Genomic DNA, 10,939 nt, shown 5'->3' with positions numbered 1-10,939 from the left:
GCCGCATCCTGCGACTGTCATTGATGCAGTCATTCATTTTTATCAGGCCAACCGAACGCGAATGCAATAAAGGCAAAAAGAAGCAGTGGCACTCGCAGCGAAATCAACTCTCGATGCAATTTCACGCGATTTGAGAAGGGCAGGCACAGGGGAGAACCGAGGGGGAAGGGGCAGAAAACAGGGTATCGGAGTGTGGTAGTGGAATTGAAGTGTCTGCCACCCTAAGCACACCGTCGGTCCGATGTTCATTCCGCCGTAAAACTTTGCAATCGTGGCACCACCTCGTTTGGCTAAACATACCCTTTCCAAAGGTGCCATCACGTGGAGACTCCATCATGTTACCCGTCACAAATGATGCAATTTGTTACTGATTTCCTTGGTTGTGCCACTTGCAACGAACTTAAGTAATTCGAATTTGTTCCACTCATGACGATCGAAGTGATCTGCAAGCGTATTTCATGATTCGTTCTTAGATGCTCCCATGCTCCTGCTCTTCTCCTGGCACTCTTGTCGAACCCCTTGAAAGGGGGGTCCTTTGCAACTGGCTTCACCTGTTTCTACCCCAAAATAAACCTCGCCAGGTGATTGCAGTTGCTTGGCGAAAACACACATGCCACAAGCTGAGATTCATTTGGCATTTTGAACGGCGTTTTTCGTCAATTTCGATTTCGAATTTGAGGAAACTCGTGCCTCTGCCTTTCGCCCCCATCCCGTTCCATCCCAATCTGTCCGAGGGTGCCTCTTCTCCTGGTTTTCCCAGCCAGCTTGTTTTGAATGCACATCTGGAGTGGAGTCGAACCAGCGTATGTGCAAGCATAGCTAAAGCCTCTTTGGTTACCCCTTTTCATTCCCGGAATGCACACGTCGTTTCTTCTTTTCTTCTGCTTTTCAGTTATAGGCGGTGCACCGGAAGAAATGCGATTATGCATTATATACTGGACACAGTGCTCCATACGGAGGGAGATCTACTTGAAACACTGTTTGAACGCATATTAGGCAATATACTGATGGGATGACTACTATAAAATCGAATTTCATATTGCACAGAATGGAACAGTCGCTATCCAGGTTCTTCCTGTGTGAAAGCAGTACGCTTGGCAATCTATCTCCATCTATGCGATTGTCTATCCGCTTCTCTTCTCGATTTGTCTGCACAACCATATCGACTTGTCCATTTCCCGCCACTCCCCACTCCCCGCTCCCCCCTCCGCACCACCCACCACCCACGCACCGTTTTCCACCCACTGGCATTCCAGTTGTTCATCTGCTGCTTTGTTCTGGGTAGACTGCTGCATAATTTACCGTTCGAGTCAATAGTGTTTTCCCAACTTTAATTAAATTTGCGCTCCTCAGGGTGCCCACCCACACGTGCGAGTCTCTGCGTCTCTGTGCTCGCTGGCAGGTGGCAACCCTGCTGACTGAACTGACTAAACTGACTGTACTGAATGCTGACCACCATGGAGCAAGTGCCTGCAAATGTCTCTCATCCACGGCGTCAAAAAAGCCACCAATCCACGAAGCCACCAGGCCAAACGAAAGTCGAGTGGCAAATCGAATAAATAAATGCCTGGAACGCAACTCCAGCTCCATCGCATAATTGTCAGGTGGCAAAGTGGGTTGAGTGATGTGGGGTAAGCCCCAATGCAGCCTCCTCTTGATATATTTTTAATTAGCGCAATTTCCCCTCTAATCATTGTTAACCGTGTGTGGCTCTTTGTGCAATTGCTTTGGACATGTTTATGGGGCACTGAGCTGAATTTGTTTGCGATGGCAACGTGGCACATAGTGTGTCGAATCATTTGTTGATTCTCGTTTGCTGCTTGTTTGAATCTCGGAATCTCGAATCTATGTCCTGTTTTGAACAGGACCTTGCTGCACTTACATAGTGTTATTCAGATCGGTTTGGGACTACCTAATGAGGTTATTGTACCACTGTGGACACATTTAATTTCGCTCGCTTCGATTCCATTCGATGGCATTGTATGTGCGAAGGAGGTTGAGGCTGAGTGCTTCAGCTCAGCTCAGCAAGTTGCTGTTGCTTTAAGCTTTACCACCAGCTGCGTGTCGATGTCTATCTATCTACCGCTGGCACATGTGAACATGTGAGCATGTGAGGATGTGATGAACTGAACCACGGCTGCCACACGTCCGTCCTTCTGCATGCATTCCCCCGCCGTATAGCACTCAATGAATTTGGTATTTGTGTGCGTAGTTCCATCAATCGCATCGAGTTCAATGCGTTTACATTCGCCCAGTGCCAGTGCCAGTGCCAGTGCCAGTGCCACTGCCACTGCCAGTGCCATTCTACTGTAGGCGAAAGCCACATGTGCACGCACATACAATAACATTCCATGGGGGTCCTGGTCGTGGTCCTGGTCCTGGTCCTCGTTCTCACTCTCATCCTGGAAGTCTTCTGCTGCGTCTCCTGAAAGTCCCCGCCCCCTGTTTGCTTCTCCTGATTTGCTTGCGCATTTAAACGACATTTAATCAATGCTGCCAGCCGTTGCAGAAACCGCACGCAAAAGCCTCCAAAGTATTTACCCACACAGAGAGACAAACAGACGCACACTCGGAGAAAATACGGCGCCCCAGGGACGCTCGTCGGGTTTGTTTGCCAGCAAGTCAATTCAATCAACGCTCGTCAGCTCCAGTTCCGAATGGATTAGTTGCAAATAGGCAGAAAACTAGTTTTGACTGCCGTTTCAGAATCACAACTCGCATCGCACTTTCCCAGTGCACTTGCACACCCACAGGCACGAAGACAATCCAACTGTTGCACAAACGATGGTTGAGCCGCAGGAATGGACTAATTGATAACCTCAACGGAAGCGAATCGGCCAGGAATGTTTGCTGCTCAGGTCAGAGCAGCGTCATAATCTCTGAAGTAATTTGTCTAACAGCTTGGGCAGCGAACACCGAACACCGAAATTCGGGCATTGTTTTGGGCAAACAAAATGAAACAGCTGCGTAAATACGTGTACCGTACCGAGAATAGCTTCTTGTTAAAAGGACTAATGAAAATTATTTATTATTGTTGGCAATGTGGATTTGCAGATTGATGCTGACACAGTATTCCCACAGGTAAGCAAACAATTTACACCTTGATTAATTGCATTCTCTCAAAACAAAAAACAATACATCAATTATTCACCAGTTTTCAGGAGTTTGATTTCAGCTATTCACACAGAAAGTGTGCGGACGCAATTTGAAGTTGAGAAGGACGAATTGATGAGTACTTTTTGTTGATGTTTCAAGAGAAGATTTACCATTCTGAATATATCGAAGAATCGTCATATCGATTTTCGAAGGAGACGTAAACGCGTTTTCCATTACCATATTTTTCTGTGCTTAAAGACGGCACTTCAATTGTATATCCCAAAGCACTCGCAAAAAGTGAAAAAATACCTAGCACCGATGTGCCGATGCCGTGTGTTGGCGTATGTAAACAAGCCTCTGCACAATTTGATCCAATAATCACAAGCAGCTCGACTCCCAAAGCTCCTCTCGTTTGCCCACCATCCGTTTTCCCATTGCCCATGGGCGGTTTTCAGGGCCCCCGGTGACTTTGGGGGCACGACCTGCTGAAAGGTGAGTGAATCGTTCGGGAAGGGGAAAGGATGTTGAGTTCAAGCGGGTGGAGAGAGGAAGGGCAGCTGAGGCCCGCAGCTGAGGCCCAGGCAAGCGTAAGCAATGCAATTAATTATAAAAGAAACGAAAACAAAAGCAGAGCGCCAAATTGATTCATACACACTTGCGCACACACGCACACACACACGCGCACACGCGCACAGACGCACACAAAGGCACCGAACGCACACAACTCAAACACACGCTGGGCACCGAGTGTAAAGAAGTGTTGCATGCTTTTAGGCAGCGCTCACTCATAAATTGGCACAGCTTCGTACCCCGCACACCACACATCGCACACCCCCCGCCGCCCACCGTCTCCCATGCGCACTTACCGCCCCTAAGAAGCTCCACATGCCACGCCCCCCGCACCCCGCCCCCCGGTCGCGTCCTGTTGGCTTTACGATCTCTGAAAAGGGATTTTTTGTGGTGCAGAGAAACAAAAAATCACCTTTATCATTTTTATCATTTTTATCGCCGGAAGTCCTTGGTAATGCACATACTTATATAACTTATATAACACCTGTTGTGCAAAACATTAGTTTCATAAATACATGCATAACTTCCGCAGCTCAGCTCGCCAATCAACGCACCACTTTTAGTTGCCTAGCTACGTTTTTCGAATTGCATTTAAGAGTTGAGTCTCGCACTCGTATTTGAATGACGAATGGCTGGTGGCTCCCGCCAACTGGTGGGGTTTTCTCGCAGTGTAATGTAATGGGGAGGTGCGTAGGCACACACATATGTGTGTGCCTGGGTGTGTGCATGCTCGTGTAAGCGTGCTGCCATCATTATGAGAGGTTATGTTTATTTAATGAACTGTTTCCCCTTCAGGGAGAATAAACAGTAGACAAGGTCAGAGTCACCACCACCATCACCACCATCACCCACCATCACCACCCTGCGTCATAAATAACAATCAGCCACTCGAAAATATAATCAAACATATTTTTACCCAACAGCCAAGATGGCCTTTTTTCCATAAATCAGCTAAACGGAAGCCATAATCGAGCCATTTTAAAGACAGATTTCGGTGCAGAGCGAAACAAAGAAAAATCTCTTGAAAACAAGGCACTCGCAAAGTTTTTCTTATTGATTGCTCATAAAACCGGTCGAGGTCGAAAAAGGGCAGAAAAACATAAGAACGCCAATTGAATGCAGGCAAATTTATGGCCATTTACCATAAGCCAGGCCAACGAAACCGAGCCATCCCGCTCGTTGGGAGTTCATCCCAACTCCTGCCCCAGAATCGCAGTCATTAAAGCCGGTTAACTGCTTTAGCCTTAACCCATTGCAGACGCGGAACAGGTAGCCCGAATTCAACTCAATCATAAAACTTTTATGGCCACGCTTCATTCAATAAGTTACTTCAATTTCCCCCGAACAGACATCAATTATTAAGCGCTCAAATAACGAGCTACACAATGTTTGCGCTGGACATTTTAAAACTTCAGACACATTTGCTGATCAACTCGTATTAAACACTCTTCACATACAGACATTCAGCCTCTTCGTTCTCGAGTGAAGTTGAATACTTCACAAGACTCCTTTCAAAGGGGATTAAGCCGCTTATTAATTTCAAGAAACATTCCCCAAAGATCATTTTGCCACCGAACTGAAGGACTCTCCGTCTCCATCTCCATCTCCATCTCCGTCTCCGTTCCTTTCATTCAATTTGCATTTTTCCATCCAAAATGAATTTCCCTCGGCCCCTTTCATTTTCTGGTTAAATCTGATCCTGCAACTGTATGCGTGTCTTAGCCGAGCCTCGCACATCATCATTCGGCGGACATCTTCTGTGGCAGTTTAATTAAATTTGTCGCACGCCTCGTCCTGAGCCTCATTAATAATGCAGAGGACATGTTCGGAGCGGAGTCCTCCTCCTCCTCCTCCTCCTCCTCCGCCCATTATCCTTTTTGCCCGAAGTACCGATGTACCGATGTGCCAGGAGTGTGTTCCAGTGGCCCGTTTCTCCAGCGTTGAGCTTTCTTCCTAGGGAACTTGGGAACTTGGGAACTGGCGAACTGGGGCACTAAGGCGCACTGTTTACTTCACTTTAATGGCGCTGTTTGCACGGCTAACTTGCCACGAGATTGCTGGTTCGTAAATACTTTTTGTCATCTGGCCAAGTGGCTGGACTCGCCGCCAGGAGATATCGATGTAATTAGCGGTGGAGTGGACCTCACCACTGGAATTAATGTTTGGGCCTCACAGTAAAGGGGCCATTTTTCAAGGAGCACATGGTGGAACCAGGAGCAAGAAACATCAGCGTTTTCCAGGCTGAATTGACATGGGGAACTGCCCGGAGTCCGGAACCTAAGCCCCCTTGCACAGCGCCGCCCACTTAATGGCCTGACTGCAAATGTAATGACATTTATAATCGAAATCTTTCATTAAATTAAGAACATTGTTTGTGGCCGCCACTGGCCGAGGAATGTGGAGCGGGGAGCGGTGAGCGGGAAGAGAGAAAGAGAAGGGCAGGAAAGGCGATAGAGACAGCGATAGTGCCACTTATACACACATTAACATACATAATTACAAATTAATTAGCGAGCATGAATTGCAAGGTCGGAGCGAAAACAAAAGCTCACTGCACGACAAAAAAAAAAGTTGTCAAAGCCTCGCACGGCCATTAAAAATGCATGATAATATCAGGAGGAGAATGAATTGGATTTCCAAGTCGTCGAGTCTAATTAAAGGGTTCAGATATGCGCAAAAAAGCGACTGATTTATTATGCACGTGTGCAGCTAAAACATTTGCGAAAGTCCTTCGGTCGACCAATTATTTATGCCTCTGCAGCCAATTAACCGGGAATAGTTGAAAATTAATCAAAACTGATTAACAGCAAATATTACTGGTTAATAAAAAGCAATCGTCACTGGGTCATAACATAAATACTTCAAATTACATAATTTATGAAGCTACATTTAGAACAGAAACTAGTTCGTTCAAACTTAATGTCGTAATTGGAAGCCATCCGTTTTTCCAAGTGCAAAAAGGCGAAAAAATGAAAAAAGGTAGCCGGACCACAGGGCCACGCCTTTTCGAAGCTCATAGGATTGGGAATCCGATTCCGATTCCGCTTCGCCTTTCCGTTCCAAATGGCGACAATGTCGAGGCGGCTGGCGTTTCCGGCGTAATTCGCCAACTTTTTCCTCATTACGCACACTCACACACACACACACCACACACACACACTCACAATCACGCACACACTCGCACACCCAACGCACAACTGCCGTACGTGGCAAACAGATAATACAATGTATGTGAAAACAAGAGGCGCAAGCCGATAGACTCGACCATCGGTTACCCTAATGAAATTCTATGTTCTAGCAACACATGTAATTACTTGACACTGAGATCGCGAAGTCTTTTCAACCCAAAATATTGAAGAGCAAGTACGACTCCAAAAGAAGTCTATGTGGCGAAAGGACAATCGACAATCCTGGCCAGCAATCTATCAACTTATAAGGCTGCAGGCGCCTTCCTCAGCCTGTTACATGTTTTTCATCGGGTCCAGAAGATCCTTGGCGCTGCAAGGATTCCAGGCAGAGAAGCATAAAAAAGGCCATCGAGCGAGGGAGAGGCAAGATAAAATATTATGTTGTTCAAGTGAAATGTGACACTCTCATGTATTCGCAATTATTTTCACTATTCATACCGGACGCCCGAGGAGTGGCTGAAAACGACATTCAGCCAGGACACTGGACGCAGGACACTCAGGAAGCGAGAGTTGCCGGGACAGACGCATTGGGCGTGTCTATGCAACTGGCTTTCCAAAGGGACATTAGGAAAGCGAAAAGGTTGGCATCTTTGGCACTTCCAGCGGCAAGTTGGCCGCTTTTTCTTCGCGTGTAAGCCGGAAATAGGTCCGCTGTATGATCGGTTGTCACCTGCCGATGGCACTACTCATATCCTCATCAGCGGCCTGACTTTGATGTGTGCCACAGAAGCACAATGAATTGCTTGAAGTCGGTTTTACACTTTCAGTTACTTAAATACGCACACAGGCTGCCTGCCTTTGTGTTCCGATCTTTAGCAAGGGTATTCCACTGCCGCAACTTGTGGCTCCAATTAAAAGGAGGCCACCATGGGGGCCAGCTGCGTCTGCTGCGCACAGGCCTCACTGTACCTGCAGTGACGTCATCCGGTGACAGGCGGCTGCCGCATTTTCGAATTCCTTCCCCTTTTTCTGTCCTCGCCCGAAGTGCGAGGGAAAATTAATTTTTCTCATTCTGCGAATATTATTTTTGTTCCATTTCGTTTAATTTGAGCAGAAGCGGCTGGCTGCCTTGCTTCTCTTGGCCTGGTTATTAAAATATGGAACGGAACGGAAAACGAGCGATGAGAGCGGAGAATGGCAAGGAATCCGCTTAAACAGCAATTTTTCCACTCACTTCAGTTACGATCTGCTCTTGACATTCCCGCAGACTGCCGAAAAAGTGGCGTAATATTTGTCATAAAACTTTATGATGCACAAAATTAGTTTTACAGCATTGAGACCCCCTTTGCTCCCTCGATTTGCAGCATTTTTGTTGCCAATCGATTTTGTAGCGACTTTAACTCGATTTATCCGCATTCCCGAGCGAGGGGCATTGGGGAATTGGGGAATTGGGGAATTGGGGACTTGGGAACACGGGCACACGGGGACATGGAGAGTCACACTCTCTGTTTTCGCGAAGGACGCAGGACGAAGGACGAAGGACTGGGCGCTCGAGTCCTTGTGCAGCCCATATCCCCATGTCCCCAACTCGCCGGCTCGCAGAGCCCAATATATTTATTTAGAAATTGTATGCCATTTAAGCGCGTAATTGTTTTTGCATAGCAGGCGAATCGCAAAAATTGCATTTATATAAAGCGACAGCGAAGAAGAGTGATGTGGGCAAAGAGAGGCGCACAAGTAGACAGCGGAAAATGCGAACAAACCGAAATGGGCCACGGGAAATTGACAGTTTTTGAATGGCGACCGTTGAATATCCTGTTAAGGGAAATGACTGCGATGAATGGCCAGAAACGACAAACCGTGTTTGTGAGATTTGAGAAACGCTGTCCAGATAGCTGGCTGAATTATTCAAAAGCTTCGCACATACAAATCACTTCGCATTACTGTACTAACACACATTTTAGCAGTAAATGAAATCAGCAGAACAAGAAGAGCCAACGAAAAGTATAAAGTGTGCTTCACAAAATATTCCAAATCGTTGCCCTTTCTGAGCGCTAATCCTCAACGATTCACGTGCGCACTTCAGAGTCACACACGAATGTTATTTGATTAGGCATTCGGCTATTATTAGCCTCAGAGATCCTTCCAGTATCCCAGCAGCCCTTCGTTGCTTTGGCATTCGTGCTCCATTCCCCATTCCCCATTTCCCATTTCCCATTTCCATGTCCTCCTTGGACGGGAGACTGTGGACCGGATGGGTTGGCAAAGAAATGCATGGAATTCCCGGCATATTCCGGAGCAACTTAATCAGCAGAAAATTTGCGAAGGATTTATTTATGCATGCTGTTACAACTATTTTAAGCCAGCTTGCAGCTTGCAGTTGTAACTTTTCAGATGGCAAACTCTGAGGGGATTAGGAGTAACCGAATTCAATTTGTGCATCCAGAAGAATGAAAGAATCGGATTCAATCGAAATCTCCACTTGGCGACTAGCTGTAAGCCCGATTGATTTCGTCGTGTGGATTTATTTTTGAGGGCATGACTAATTAGCGATTTCCTTGCGACTCGCTTTGCATAATGGATTTTCGTCGACACCTGCGTGGCATGAATGAAACGCTTAATAAAACGCTTAATAATGCGAACGCTTAATGCTGCCCAAAGATAACTTGCCCCTTAATCCGTTGGCCAACTGACCCCCTGTGTCCACATACCCGATAAACTTCCTGTTGGCGCCGTCGAAAGCGCGGAGCAGAGAAAAGGAGTGACGGAGAGTGGTAATATAAATTATTAAATAAACATTTATAAATGGTTATTATTGATTTCACTGTGCTCTTATTTCGCCGCTGCAGCGCTGCTCTTGCATGTTGTTGATGTTGTTGATGTTGTTTCAGACCGCTCCCTTTGTTTTCCCCCTATATTTCCGTACGTATTCTGTATTCTGTATGCTGTATGCTGTACGCTGTATATTCTGATTTGTGTGTCGCTGAAGGCTTCATTTTGTTTGCATTTTATGGCGTGGAAACTATTGAAAATTATTTGCTGTTGGCAGAGCGGCATGCATTTCATTATGGCATTTTGTTGCCGTTGTATCGAGTGCTATTATTCCGCATTCATTATTGTTATTAAATTCTTTTTTATGCGTGCAGCGTGTTATGCGCGAGTGTGATTTTTGTGTACTTAAGCATATTAAGCGGCCATTGAAAGCCATCTGCATAATTCACTGGCTTAGATGTCTTCCGAAAAACATTAAATCGCAATTAAACTTTGTGCCGAGCATGCAAAGTCTCCAGCACACGAGCTGCGGCCAAAGGAAGCAATGCATCATGGGCGTGCGAATCGAAGGACCACGCGGCGTATACGTGATATATGCATTTATATCGTTTGGCCTAATGCCAGCAGATTCCAAGACATTGAGCTCACTTATGCTAATTCATAACGCGCTTAAGCACCTTTTGTTTGCCCACAATTGTGAAGCTGAAATAAAAACTACGCCATTCGGTGGATAAAACTACTCGCAAACTGAGCTGAGCTGAAGCCAGATGGAGAGCGTGAGACACAAATACGAATTCAATTTCACTGAACAATTGTTGACCTCATTGATAAGTCAGCAGACGTAAAGTAAACCGAACCGAACCGCAAGAACAGTGTAAATCTCAATCTCAATTCTGCAGGCCGAATGAAAAAAACTTTACTCCCTTTTGGGGCCACTCGACAAACTTTGGTGGGATGCTCCATCACCTTTTTGCGAGCTACTTACGAACGCCATACATTTAACTTGAGCTCGAGTTCTCGAGTTTTCCCCTCGCTTTCCCCCAGGCTTTCCCCCCAACGCTTTCCTCTCGTTTTCACATGACAAATCATCGAGGAGTGCAAAATTGAAGGGCTGCCTTTCAGTTTTCCCACTTTTTGACAAAGACATCGGCGATGAATCTGTGAGCCCAAGAATGGCGAATGGAAGTTAACAGTTATTCCATTCCGCACTCTGTCAATACGAATTTATGCAAGCTGTTGTCGCTGTCGCTTTTCCCCGATTTTCCCGTTTTTCCGCTTTTCCGCCATTCGCCTCCCCTGAGCTTCCAAACATATGCGGGCTCCTAGCTTTTCCTTTAGCCTTCTTTTGCCGTCGGCGAGCACAAAATACCCTC

This window comes from Drosophila santomea, chromosome X (genome assembly GCF_016746245.2).
Source record: "Drosophila santomea strain STO CAGO 1482 chromosome X, Prin_Dsan_1.1, whole genome shotgun sequence".
NCBI classification, from domain to species: Eukaryota; Metazoa; Arthropoda; class Insecta; order Diptera; family Drosophilidae; genus Drosophila; species Drosophila santomea.
Note: the sequence above shows the minus strand (reverse complement) of the source record.